Here is a 15,000-nt window from a genome sequence, read left to right on the forward strand (position 1 = left end):
TCTCAGAATGGACGGAAAGAGCCGGGTAAGCCTTTCAAAAGATTCGACCACGTGCCGAAAACTTTAGACTTCCGTGAGCTCTCCGGCTTGCACCGAGACCCGAAGTCGACGTGCTAAGCACCACGGGACCCCTTTCGCCTGCAGGTCCCGAGCCGCCTTTATTTGCTGTTACGAGCATCGTGTGCCCCATACCTGCGTGACAAGCACCGCAGGGCGGCAGAGCCATCGCACTTAGCCGGGTGGCAGAGGAGGACCAGACTATTCACAGATAGCGGCCCAACGACTCCCAGAGCCGGTCGTGCGGCGCGCGAGGTCTGCTCTCTTCACAAGAGGCTTTATTAGGGAGTGCTAAGGCAAGGTTCTGTGCCCTCCACCCTCATCGCAACACCCATGGGAGCCTCCGGTCGTCAATAGACCGCCGCACCGGCCTCTGACTGACTCTCAGAATGGACGGAAAGAGCCGGGTAAGCCTTTCAAAAGATTCGACCACGTGCCGAAAACTTTAGACTTCCGTGAGCTCTCCGGCTTGCACCGAGACACGAAGTCGACGTGCTAAGCACCACGGGACCCCTTTCGCCTGCAGGTCCCGAGCCGCCTTTATTTGCTGTTACGAGCATCGTGTGCCCCATACCTGCGTGACAAGCACCGCAGGGCGGCAGAGCCATCGCACTTGGCCGGGTGGCAGAGGAGGACCCGACTATTCACAGATAGCGGCCCAACGACTCCCAGAGCCGGTCGTGCGGCGCGCGAGGTCTGCTCTCTTCACAAGAGGCTTTATTAGGGAGTGCTAAGGCAAGGTTCTGTGCCCTCCACCCTCATCGCAACACCCATGGGAGCCTCCGGTCGTCAATAGACCGCCGCACCGGCCTCTGACTGACTCTCAGAATGGACGGAAAGAGCCGGGTAAGCCTTTCAAAAGATTCGACCACGTGCCGAAAACTTTAGACTTCCGTGAGCTCTCCGGCTTGCACCGAGACCCGAAGTCGACGTGCGAAGCACCACGGGACCCCTTTCGCCTGCAGGTCCCGAGCCGCCTTTATTTGCTGTTACGAGCATCGTGTGCCCCATACCTGCGTGACGAGCACCGCAGGGCGGCAGAGCCATCGCACTTGGCCGGGTGGCAGAGGAGGACCAGACTATTCACAGATAGCGGCCCAACGACTCCCAGAGCCGGTCGTGCGGCGCGCGAGGTCTGCTCTCATCACAAGAGGCTTTAGGGAGTGCTCAGGCAAGGGTCAGCCCGCAGCCTTCCTGGCAACACCCAGGGGAACCAGGCCACTCGCGTCTCTCGCCTTCATTTTCGACACGAGCGCCTGCGGAGGGCCACCACCCCCTCCGATTGTCAAGAGACCTCCGCACCGGCCTCTGACTTACTCTCAGAATGGACGGAAAGAGCCGGGTAAGCCTTTGAAAAGATTCGACCACGTGCCGAAAACTTTAGACTTCCGTGAGCTCTCCGGCTTGCACCGAGACCCGAAGTCGACGTGCTTAGCACCACGGGACCCCTTTCGCCTGCAGGTCCCGAGCCGCCTTTTATTTTTGTTACGAGTATCGTGTTCCCCAAACCTGGGTGACGAGCACCGCAGGGCGGCAGAGCCATCGCGCTTGTCCGGGTGGCAGAGGAGGACCAGACTATTCACAAATAGCGGCCCAACGACTCCCAGAGCCGGTCGTGCGGCAGGCGAGGTCTGCTCTCATCACAAGAGGCTTTAGGGAGTGCTCAGGCAACGGTCAGCCCGCAGCCTTCTTGGCAACACCCAAGGGAACCAGGCCACTCGCGTCTCTCGCCTTCATTTTGGACACGAGCGCCTGTGGAGGGACGGCCGGAGTCAACGTGGGGTTTGCCCGCCCTCCAATAGTGTCAAAAGACCGCCGCACAAGTCTCTGACTGACTCTTAGAACAGACAGAAAGAGTTTGTCAAATCTGTCAAAAAATTGACAAAGTGTCAAAAATTCGACTTCCAAGAGCTCTCCGGCATGCACTCATACCTGTCATTAAAGTGCTATGCCCGTGGAACCGTTTTTCGGATGCCTTTCAGAACGGTCCCGCGCCGCCATTTTGTTCTAAAAATCGTGTTCCCATATATCTCCGGGTACCCCGCCAACCTCACTGCGGAAAAACTACAAGTGGCACTGAATGGGTCTGAATTCCAAATTTGACTGCATCGGTCTGGAACTCGGTCCGGTCAAAACCGTTTGGATTTTTCTCGGTCCGGACTTCCGCGACAGACAAAGTTAAAGTTTTCGGGCTGCAGGCACAAAACGACAGCTGGCCATTTGCCGGGCTCAATTCACCCAATTCCTCCGGCACTTCGGAGCACATGTTCGGTGTAAGTTTGCGAATCTTTCCCGATGCTGCAGCATTTTCCTCCGCTGACACTTAGAATATTTTTCACACTTTGCTGAAAATTTTTCTAAGTGTTTTTTTCCAAGTTTTCCTGGTTACTGATTTCTTCTTTTTAAACATTTTTCTAAGTTTTTCTGGTTACTCATTTCTTCTTTTTAAACATTTTTCTAAGTTTTTCTGGTTACTGATTTCTTCTTTTTAAACATTTTTCTAAGTTTTTCTGGTTACTCATTTCTTCTTTTTAAACATTTTTCTAAGTTTTTCTGGTTACTCACTTCTTCTTTTTAAACATTTTTCTAAGTTTTTCTGGTTACTGATTTCTTCTTTTTAAACATTTTTCGCCGTTTTTCTGGTTACTGATTTCTTCTTTTTAAACATTTTTCTAAGTTTTTCTGGTTACTCATTTCTTCTTTTTAAACATTTTTCTAAGTTTTTCTGGTTACTGATTTCTTCTTTTTAAACATTTTTCTAAGTTTTTCTGGTTACTGATTTCTTCTTTTTAAACATTTTTCTAAGTTTTCCTGGTTACTCATTTCTTCTTTTTAAACATTTTTCTAAGTTTTCCTGGTTACTCATTTCTTCTTTTTAAACATTTTTCTAAGTTTTCCTGGTTACTGATTTCTTCTTTTTAAACATTTTTCGCAGTTTTTCTGGTTACTGATTTCTTCTTTTTAAACATTTTTCGCCGTTTTTCTGGTTACTGATTTCTTCTTTTTAAGCATTTTTCTAAGTTTTTCTGGTTACTCATTTCTTCTTTTTAAACATTTTTCTAAGTTTTTCTGGTTACTGATTTCTTCTTTTTAAACATTTTTCTAAGTTTTTCTGGTTACTCATTTCTTCTTTTTAAACATTTTTCTAAGTTTTTCTGGTTACTCACTTCTTCTTTTTAAACATTTTTCTAAGTTTTTCTGGTTACTGATTTCTTCTTTTTAAACATTTTTCGCCGTTTTTCTGGTTACTGATTTCTTCTTTTTAAACATTTTTCTAAGTTTTTCTGGTTACTGATTTCTTCTTTTTAAACATTTTTCTAAGTTTTCCTGGTTACTGATTTCTTCTTTTTAAACATTTTTCGCAGTTTTTCTGGTTACTGATTTCTTCTTTTTAAACATTTTTCTAAGTTTTTCTGGTTACTAATTTCTTCTTTTTAAACATTTTTCTAAGTTTTTCTGGTTACTGATTTCTTCTTTTTAAACATTTTTCGCAGTTTTTCTGGTTACTGATTTCTTCTTTTTAAACATTTTTCTAAGTTTTTCTGGTTACTCACTTCTTCTTTTATAACATTTTTCTAAGTTTTCCTGGTTACTGATTTCTTCTTTTTAAACATTTTTCTAAGTTTTCCTGGTTACTGATTTCTTCTTTTTAAACATTTTTCTAAGTTTTTCTGGTTACTCATTTCTTCTTTTTAAACATTTTTCGCAGTTTTTCTGGTTACTGATTTCTTCTTTTTAAACATTTTCCTAAGTTTTCCTGGTTACTGATTTCTTCTTTTTAAACATTTTTCTAAGTTTTCCTGGTTACTCATTTCTTCTTTTTGATCATTTTTCTAAGTTTTCCTGGTTACTGATTTCTTCGTTTTGAACATTTTTCTAAGTTTTCCTGGTTACTCACTTCTTCTTTTCAAACATTTTTCTTCGTTTTTCTGTTTACTCATTTAGCACTTTCAGGCACTTTCCCATCATTTCCTCGTTCCCGATTTCACCCTTTAAAACGCTTTCGGGCATTTCCCTAAGTTTTGCGGTTCACTCGTTTGGGACTCACTGACACCTTCTCTAGCTTCCCTGCTCACTTTTTTCGTACTGTTGAGAAAATTCGAACCCTTTCCTTAACTATGCCGGTTACTGACTTCACCGCTTCAGACCCTTGTCCCCGTAATGAAAGATACCATTTCCCACCGTGGGAAATGCACGAAAATCGGACTGAACACGGGGGAGGCTCCCCCCTCGAAGGCGAGACCGTCGGCAGAACCGCCGGGTCAAACCCGGCTGAGCTACCCGGCTTACAAGTCTCAAAGTCGGTATGAGCAGTCACGTCCACCCCCATTCCCTTTTGGACCACTTCCCACGGTTCCAAATGCATGAAAATCGGCCTGTACACGGGGGAGGCACCCGCCTCGAAGACGAGACCGTCGGCAGAACCGCCGGGTCAAACCCGGCTGAGCTACCCGGCTCGGAAGCGCCAAAGTCGGGTTGAGCAGTCACATTCACTCCCATCGACGTTTGGACCACTTCCCACGGTTCGAAATGCACGGAAATCGGCCTGTACACGGGGGAGGCACCCGCCTCGAAGAGGAGACTGTCGGCAGAACCGCCGGGTCAAACCCGGCTGTGCTAACCGGCTCGGAAGCGCCAAAGTCGGGTTGAGCAGTCACATTCACTCCCATCCCCTTTTGGGCAACTTCCCACGGTTGGAAATGCATGGAAATCGGACTGAACACGGGGGAGGCTCCCCCCTCGAAGGCGAGACCGTCGGCAGAACCGCAGGATCAAACCCGGCTGAGCTACCCGGCTTACAAGTCTCAAAGTCGGTATGAGCAGACACGTCCACCCCCATTCCCTTTTGGACCACTTCCCACGGTTCGAAATGCATGAAAATCGGCCTGTATACGGGGGAGGCACCCGCCTCGAAGACGAGACCGTCGGCAGACCCGCCGGGTCAAACCCGGCTGAGCTACCCGGCTCGGAAGCGCCAAAGTCGGGTTGAGCAGTCACATTCACTCCCATCCCCTTTTGGACCACTTCCCACGGTTCGAAATGCACGAAAATCGGCCTGTACACGGGGGAGGCACCCGCCTCGAAGACGAGACCGTCGGCAGAACCGCCGGAACAAACCCGGCTGAGCTACCCGGCTTACAAGTCTCAAAGTCGGTATGAGCAGACACGTCCACCCCCATTCCCTTTTGGACCACTTCCCACGGTTCGAAATGCATGAAAATCGGCCTGTATACGGGGGAGGCACCCGCCTCGAAGACGAGACCGTCGGCAGACCCGCCGGGTCAAACCCGGCTGAGCTACCCGGCTCGGAAGCGCCAAAGTCGGGTTGAGCAGTCACATTCACTCCCATCCCCTTTTGAACCTCTTCCCACCGTTGGAAATGCACGAAAATCGGCCTGTACACGGGGGAGGCTCCCCCCTCGAAGGCGAGACCGTCGGCAGAACCGCCGGGTCAAACCCGGCTGAGCTACCCGGCTTACAAGTCTCGAAGTCGGGTTGAGCAGTCACATTCACTCCCATCGACTTTTGGGCAACTTCCCACCGTTGCAAATGCATGAAAATCGGCCTGTACACGGGGGAGGCACCCGCCTCGAAGTCGAGACCGTCGGCAGAACCGCCGGGTCCAACCCGGCTGAGCTACCCGGCTTACAAGTCTCAAAGCCGGGTTGGGCAGTCACGTTCACCCCCATTCCCTTTTGGATCACTTCCCACGGTTCGAAATGCACGAAAACCGGCCTGTACACGGGGGAGGGTCCGCCCTCGAAGGCGAGACCGTCGGCAGAACCGCCGGGTCAAACCTGGCTGAGCTACCCGGCTTACAAGTCTCAAAGTCGGGTTGAGCAGTCACGTTCACTCCCATCGACTTTTAGACCACTTCCCACGGTTCGAAATGCACGAAAATCGGCCTGTACACGGGGGAGGCACCCGCCTCGAAGACGAGACCGTCGGCAGAACCGCCGGGTCAAACCCGGCCGAGCTACCCGGGTTAGAAGCCTCAGAGTCGGGTTGAGCAGTCACGTTCACTCCCATCGACTTTTAGACCACTTCCCACGGTTGGAAATGCACGAAAATCGGCCTGTACACGGGGGTGGCATCCGCCTCGAAGACGAGACCGTCGGCAGAACCGCCGGGTCAAACCCGGCTGAGCTACCCGGCTTACAAGTCTCAAAGTCGGGTTGAGCAGTCACATTCACTCCCATCGACTTTTGGGCAACTTCCCACGGTTCGAAATGCACAAGATTCGGCCTGAACACGGGGGACGCTCCCCCCTCGAAGGCGAGACCGTCGGCAGACCCGCCGGGTCAAACCCGGCTGAGCTACCCGGCTCGGAAGCGCCAAAGTCGGTATGAGCAGTCACGTTCACTCCCATCCCCTTTTGGACCGCTTCCCACGGTACGAAATGCATGAAAATCGGCCTGTACACGGGGGAGGCACCCGCCTCGAAGACGAGACCGTCGGCAGAACCGCCGGGTCAAACCCGGCTGAGCTACCCGGCTTACAAGTCTCAAAGTCGGGTTGAGCAGTCACATTCACTCCCATCGACTTTTGGGCAACTTCCCACGGTTCGAAATGCACAAAATTCGGCCTGAACACGGGGGACGCTCCCCCCTCGAAGGCGAGACCGTCGGCAGAACCGCCGGGTCAAACCCGGCTGAGCTACCCGGCTTAAAAGTCTCAAAGTCGGTATGAGCAGTCACATTCACCCCCATTCCCTTTTGGACCACTTCCCACGGTTGGAAATGCATGAAAATCGGCCTGGACACGGGGGAGGCTCCCCCCTCGATGACGAGACCGTCGGCAGAACCGCCGGAACAAACCCGGCTGAGCTACCCGGCTTACAAGTCTCAAAGTCGGTATGAGCAGACACGTCCACCCCCATTCCCTTTTGGACCACTTCCCACCGTTGGAAATGCACGAAAATCGGCCTGTACACGGGGGAGGCACCGGCCTCGAAGACGAGACCGTCGGCAGAACCGCCGGATCAAACCCGGCCGAGCTACCCGGGTTAGAAGCCTCAGAGTCGGGTTGAGCAGTCACATTCACTCCCATCCCCTTTTGAACCTCTTCCCACCGTTGGAAATGCACGAAAATCGGCCTGTACACGGGGGAGGCTCCCCCCTCGAAGGCGAGACCGTCGGCAGAACCGCCGGGTCAAACCCGGCTGAGCTACCCGGCTTACAAGTCTCAAAGTCGGTATGAGCAGACACGTCCACCCCCATTCCCTTTTGGACCACTTCCCACGGTTCGAAATGCATGAAAATCGGCCTGTATACGGGGGAGGCACCCGCCTCGAAGACGAGACCGTCGGCAGACCCGCCGGGTCAAACCCGGCTGAGCTACCCGGCTCGGAAGCGCCAAAGTCGGGTTGAGCAGTCACATTCACTCCCATCCCCTTTTGGACCACTTCCCACGGTTCGAAATGCACGAAAATCGGCCTGTACACGGGGGAGGCACCCGCCTCGAAGACGAGACCGTCGGCAGAACCGCCGGAACAAACCCGGCTGAGCTACCCGGCTTACAAGTCTCAAAGTCGGTATGAGCAGACACGTCCACCCCCATTCCCTTTTGGACCACTTCCCACGGTTCGAAATGCATGAAAATCGGCCTGTATACGGGGGAGGCACCCGCCTCGAAGACGAGACCGTCGGCAGACCCGCCGGGTCAAACCCGGCTGAGCTACCCGGCTCGGAAGCGCCAAAGTCGGGTTGAGCAGTCACATTCACTCCCATCCCCTTTTGAACCTCTTCCCACCGTTGGAAATGCACGAAAATCGGCCTGTACACGGGGGAGGCTCCCCCCTCGAAGGCGAGACCGTCGGCAGAACCGCCGGGTCAAACCCGGCTGAGCTACCCGGCTTACAAGTCTCGAAGTCGGGTTGAGCAGTCACATTCACTCCCATCGACTTTTGGGCAACTTCCCACCGTTGCAAATGCATGAAAATCGGCCTGTACACGGGGGAGGCACCCGCCTCGAAGTCGAGACCGTCGGCAGAACCGCCGGGTCCAACCCGGCTGAGCTACCCGGCTTACAAGTCTCAAAGCCGGGTTGGGCAGTCACGTTCACCCCCATTCCCTTTTGGATCACTTCCCACGGTTCGAAATGCACGAAAACCGGCCTGTACACGGGGGAGGGTCCGCCCTCGAAGGCGAGACCGTCGGCAGAACCGCCGGGTCAAACCTGGCTGAGCTACCCGGCTTACAAGTCTCAAAGTCGGGTTGAGCAGTCACGTTCACTCCCATCGACTTTTAGACCACTTCCCACGGTTCGAAATGCACGAAAATCGGCCTGTACACGGGGGAGGCACCCGCCTCGAAGACGAGACCGTCGGCAGAACCGCCGGGTCAAACCCGGCCGAGCTACCCGGGTTAGAAGCCTCAGAGTCGGGTTGAGCAGTCACGTTCACTCCCATCGACTTTTAGACCACTTCCCACGGTTGGAAATGCACGAAAATCGGCCTGTACACGGGGGTGGCATCCGCCTCGAAGACGAGACCGTCGGCAGAACCGCCGGGTCAAACCCGGCTGAGCTACCCGGCTTACAAGTCTCAAAGTCGGGTTGAGCAGTCACATTCACTCCCATCGACTTTTGGGCAACTTCCCACGGTTCGAAATGCACAAGATTCGGCCTGAACACGGGGGACGCTCCCCCCTCGAAGGCGAGACCGTCGGCAGACCCGCCGGGTCAAACCCGGCTGAGCTACCCGGCTCGGAAGCGCCAAAGTCGGTATGAGCAGTCACGTTCACTCCCATCCCCTTTTGGACCGCTTCCCACGGTACGAAATGCATGAAAATCGGCCTGTACACGGGGGAGGCACCCGCCTCGAAGACGAGACCGTCGGCAGAACCGCCGGGTCAAACCCGGCTGAGCTACCCGGCTTACAAGTCTCAAAGTCGGGTTGAGCAGTCACATTCACTCCCATCGACTTTTGGGCAACTTCCCACGGTTCGAAATGCACAAAATTCGGCCTGAACACGGGGGACGCTCCCCCCTCGAAGGCGAGACCGTCGGCAGAACCGCCGGGTCAAACCCGGCTGAGCTACCCGGCTTAAAAGTCTCAAAGTCGGTATGAGCAGTCACATTCACCCCCATTCCCTTTTGGACCACTTCCCACGGTTGGAAATGCATGAAAATCGGCCTGGACACGGGGGAGGCTCCCCCCTCGATGACGAGACCGTCGGCAGAACCGCCGGAACAAACCCGGCTGAGCTACCCGGCTTACAAGTCTCAAAGTCGGTATGAGCAGACACGTCCACCCCCATTCCCTTTTGGACCACTTCCCACCGTTGGAAATGCACGAAAATCGGCCTGTACACGGGGGAGGCACCGGCCTCGAAGACGAGACCGTCGGCAGAACCGCCGGATCAAACCCGGCCGAGCTACCCGGGTTAGAAGCCTCAGAGTCGGGTTGAGCAGTCACATTCACTCCCATCCCCTTTTGAACCTCTTCCCACCGTTGGAAATGCACGAAAATCGGCCTGTACACGGGGGAGGCTCCCCCCTCGAAGGCGAGACCGTCGGCAGAACCGCCGGGTCAAACCCGGCTGAGCTACCCGGCTTACAAGTCTCAAAGTCGGTATGAGCAGACACGTCCACCCCCATTCCCTTTTGGACCACTTCCCACGGTTCGAAATGCATGAAAATCGGCCTGTATACGGGGGAGGCACCCGCCTCGAAGACGAGACCGTCGGCAGACCCGCCGGGTCAAACCCGGCTGAGCTACCCGGCTCGGAAGCGCCAAAGTCGGGTTGAGCAGTCACATTCACTCCCATCCCCTTTTGGACCACTTCCCACGGTTCGAAATGCACGAAAATCGGCCTGTACACGGGGGAGGCACCCGCCTCGAAGACGAGACCGTCGGCAGAACCGCCGGAACAAACCCGGCTGAGCTACCCGGCTTACAAGTCTCAAAGTCGGTATGAGCAGACACGTCCACCCCCATTCCCTTTTGGACCACTTCCCACGGTTCGAAATGCATGAAAATCGGCCTGTATACGGGGGAGGCACCCGCCTCGAAGACGAGACCGTCGGCAGACCCGCCGGGTCAAACCCGGCTGAGCTACCCGGCTCGGAAGCGCCAAAGTCGGGTTGAGCAGTCACATTCACTCCCATCCCCTTTTGAACCTCTTCCCACCGTTGGAAATGCACGAAAATCGGCCTGTACACGGGGGAGGCTCCCCCCTCGAAGGCGAGACCGTCGGCAGAACCGCCGGGTCAAACCCGGCTGAGCTACCCGGCTTACAAGTCTCGAAGTCGGGTTGAGCAGTCACATTCACTCCCATCGACTTTTGGGCAACTTCCCACCGTTGCAAATGCATGAAAATCGGCCTGTACACGGGGGAGGCACCCGCCTCGAAGTCGAGACCGTCGGCAGAACCGCCGGGTCCAACCCGGCTGAGCTACCCGGCTTACAAGTCTCAAAGCCGGGTTGGGCAGTCACGTTCACCCCCATTCCCTTTTGGATCACTTTCCACGGTTCGAAATGCACGAAAACCGGCCTGTACACGGGGGAGGGTCCGCCCTCGAAGGCGAGACCGTCGGCAGAACCGCCGGGTCAAACCTGGCTGAGCTACCCGGCTTACAAGTCTCAAAGTCGGGTTGAGCAGTCACGTTCACTCCCATCGACTTTTAGACCACTTCCCACGGTTCGAAATGCACGAAAATCGGCCTGTACACGGGGGAGGCACCCGCCTCGAAGACGAGACCGTCGGCAGAACCGCCGGGTCAAACCCGGCCGAGCTACCCGGGTTAGAAGCCTCAGAGTCGGGTTGAGCAGTCACGTTCACTCCCATCGACTTTTAGACCACTTCCCACGGTTGGAAATGCACGAAAATCGGCCTGTACACGGGGGTGGCATCCGCCTCGAAGACGAGACCGTCGGCAGAACCGCCGGGTCAAACCCGGCTGAGCTACCCGGCTTACAAGTCTCAAAGTCGGGTTGAGCAGTCACATTCACTCCCATCGACTTTTGGGCAACTTCCCACGGTTCGAAATGCACAAGATTCGGCCTGAACACGGGGGACGCTCCCCCCTCGAAGGCGAGACCGTCGGCAGACCCGCCGGGTCAAACCCGGCTGAGCTACCCGGCTCGGAAGCGCCAAAGTCGGTATGAGCAGTCACGTTCACTCCCATCCCCTTTTGGACCGCTTCCCACGGTACGAAATGCATGAAAATCGGCCTGTACACGGGGGAGGCACCCGCCTCGAAGACGAGACCGTCGGCAGAACCGCCGGGTCAAACCCGGCTGAGCTACCCGGCTTACAAGTCTCAAAGTCGGGTTGAGCAGTCACATTCACTCCCATCGACTTTTGGGCAACTTCCCACGGTTCGAAATGCACAAAATTCGGCCTGAACACGGGGGACGCTCCCCCCTCGAAGGCGAGACCGTCGGCAGAACCGCCGGGTCAAACCCGGCTGAGCTACCCGGCTTAAAAGTCTCAAAGTCGGTATGAGCAGTCACATTCACCCCCATTCCCTTTTGGACCACTTCCCACGGTTGGAAATGCATGAAAATCGGCCTGGACACGGGGGAGGCTCCCCCCTCGATGACGAGACCGTCGGCAGAACCGCCGGAACAAACCCGGCTGAGCTACCCGGCTTACAAGTCTCAAAGTCGGTATGAGCAGACACGTCCACCCCCATTCCCTTTTGGACCACTTCCCACCGTTGGAAATGCACGAAAATCGGCCTGTACACGGGGGAGGCACCGGCCTCGAAGACGAGACCGTCGGCAGAACCGCCGGATCAAACCCGGCCGAGCTACCCGGGTTAGAAGCCTCAGAGTCGGGTTGAGCAGTCACATTCACCCCCATCCCCTTTTGAACCTCTTCCCACCGTTGGAAATGCACGAAAATCGGCCTGTACACGGGGGAGGCACCGGCCTCGAAGACGAGACCGTCGGCAGAACCGCCGGATCAAACCCGGCCGAGCTACCCGGGTTAGAAGCCTCAGAGTCGGGTTGAGCAGTCACATTCACTCCCATCCCCTTTTGAACCTCTTCCCACCGTTGGAAATGCACGGAAATCGGCCTGTACACGGGGGAGGCTCCCCCCTCGAAGGCGAGACCGTCGGCAGAACCGCCGGGTCAAACCCGGCTGAGCTACCCGGCTTACAAGTCTCGAAGTCGGGTTGAGCAGTCACATTCACTCCCATCCCCTTTTGGGCAACTTCCCACCGTTGCAAATGCATGAAAATCGGCCTGTACACGGGGGAGGGAGCCGCCTCGAAGACGAGACCGTCCGCAGAACCGCTGGATCAAACCCGGCTGAGCTACCAGGCTCGGAAGCGCCAAAGTCGGTATGAGCAGTCACATTCACTCCCATCCCCTTTTGGGCCACTTCCCACGGTTCGAAATGCACGAAAATCGGACTGAACACGGGGGAGGCTCCCCCCTCCAAAACGAGACCATCGGCAGAATCGACGGGTCAAACCCGGCCGAGCTACCCGGGTTAGAAGCCTCAGAGTCGGGTTGAGCAGTCACGTCCACCCCTATTCCATTTTGGACCACTTCCCACGGTACGAAATGCATGAAAATCGGCCTGTACACGGGGGAGGCACCCGCCTCGAAGACGAAACCGTCGGCAGAACCGCCGGGTCAAACCCGGCTGAGCTACCCGGGTCGGAAGCGCCAAGGTCGGTATGAGCAGTCACATTCACTCCCATCCCCTTTTGGACCGCTTCCCACGGTTTGAAATGCACGAAAATCGGCCTGTACACGGGGGAGGCTCCGCCCTCGAAGGCGAGACCGACGGCAGAACCGCCGGGTCAAACCCGGCCGGGCTACCCGGGTTAGAAGCCTCAGAGTCGGGTTGAGCAGTCACATTCACCCCCATCCCCTTTTGAACCTCTTCCCACCGTTGGAAATGCACGAAAATCGGCCTGTACACGGGGGAGGCGCCCCTCTCGAAGGCGAGACCGACGGCAGAACCGCCGGGTCAAACCCGGCCGAGCTACCCGGGTTAGAAGCCTCAGAGTCGGGTTGAGCAGTCACATTCACCCCCATCCCCTTTTGAACCTCTTCCCACCGTTGGAAATGCACGAAAATCGGCCTGTACACGGGGGAGGCCCCCCTCTCGAAGACGAGACCGTCGGCAGACCCGCCGGATCAAACCCGGCCGAGCTACACGGCTTACAAGTCTCGATGTCGGTATGAGCAGTCACGTCCACCCCCATTCCCTTTTGGACCACTTCCCACGGTACGAAATGCATGAAAATCGGCCTGTACACGGGGGAGGCACCCGCCTCGAAGACGAGACCGTCGGCAGAACCGCCGGGTCAAACCCGGCTGAGCTACCCGGCTCGGAAGCGCCAAAGTCGGGTTGAGCAGTCACATTCACCCCCATCCCCTTTTGGGCCACTTCCCACGGTTCGAAATGCATGAAAATCGGCCTGTACACGGGGGACGCTCCCCCCTCGAAGGCGAGGCAGTCGGCAGAACCGCCGGGTCAAACCCGGCTGAGCTACCCGGGTTAGATGCCTCAAAGTCGGGTTGAGCAGTCACATTCACCCCCATCCCCTTTCGGCCCCCTTCCCACGGTTGGAAATGCATGAAAATCGGCCTGTACACGGTGGGCGCTCCCCCCTCGAAGGTGAGACCTTCGGCAGAACCGCCGGGTCAAATCCTGCCGAGCTACCCGCGTTAGAGGTCTCAATGTCGGCTTCAGCAGTCACATTCAATCCCATTCCCGTTTGGACCTCTTCCCGCCGATGGAAATGCACAAAATTCGGCCTGAACACGCGGGGCGCTCCCCCCTCGAAGGCGAGACCGTCGCCAGAACCGCCGGGTCAAATCCGGCTGAGCTACCCGCGTTACAGGTCTCAAAGTCGGGTTGAGCAGTCACGTTCACCCCCATCCCCTTTCGGACCCCTTCCCACGGTTGGAAATGCATGAAAATCGGCCTGTACACGGTGGGCGCTCCCCCCTCGAAGGTGAGACCTTCGGCAGAACCGCCGGGTCAAATCCGGCCGAGCTACCCGCGTTAGAGGTCTCAATGTCGGCTTCAGCAGTCACATTCAATCCCATTCCCGTTTGGACCTCTTCCCGCCGATGGAAATGCACAAAATTCGGCCTGAACACGCGGGACGCTCCCCCCTCGAAGGTGAGACCTTCGGCAGAACCGCCGGGTCAAATCCGGCCGAGCTACCCGCGTTAGAGGTCTCAATGTCGGCTTCAGCAGTCACATTCAATCCCATTCCCGTTTGGACCTCTTCCCGCCGATGGAAATGCACAAAATTCGGCCTGAACACGCGGGACGCTCCCCCCTCGAAGGCGAGACCGTCGCCAGAACCGCCGGGTCAAATCCGGCTGAGCTACCCGCGTTACAGGTCTCAAAGTCGGGTTGAGCAGTCACGTTCACCCCCATCCCCTTTCGGACCCCTTCCCACGGTTGGAAATGCATGAAAATCGGCCTGTACACGGTGGGCGCTCCCCCCTCGAAGGTGAGACCTTCGGCAGGACCGCCGGGTCAAATCCGGCCGAGCTACCCGCGTTAGAGGTCTCAATGTCGGCTTCAGCAGTCACATTCAGTCCCATTCCCGTTTGGACCTCTTCCCGCCGATGGAAATGCACAAAATTCGGCCTGAACACGCGGGACGCTCCCCCCTCGAAGGTGAGACCTTCGGCAGAACCGCCGGGTCAAATCCGGCCGAGCTACCCGCGTTAGAGGTCTCAATGTCGGCTTCAGCAGTCACATTCAGTCCCATTCCCGTTTGGACCTCTTCCCGCCGATGGAAATGCACAAAATTCGGCCTGAACACGCGGGACGCTCCCCCCTCGAAGGCGAGACCGTCGCCAGAACCGCCGGGTCAAATCCGGCCGAGCTACCCGCGTTAGAGGTCTCAATGTCGGCTTCAGCAGTCACATTCAATCCCATTCCCTTTTGGAACACTTCCCGCCGTTAACAATGCACGATATTCGGCCTGAACACGCGGGACGCTCCCCCCTCG

This window comes from Chiloscyllium punctatum, unplaced genomic scaffold (assembly GCF_047496795.1).
Source record: "Chiloscyllium punctatum isolate Juve2018m unplaced genomic scaffold, sChiPun1.3 scaffold_241, whole genome shotgun sequence".
In the NCBI taxonomy this organism is placed as follows: domain Eukaryota; kingdom Metazoa; phylum Chordata; class Chondrichthyes; order Orectolobiformes; family Hemiscylliidae; genus Chiloscyllium; species Chiloscyllium punctatum.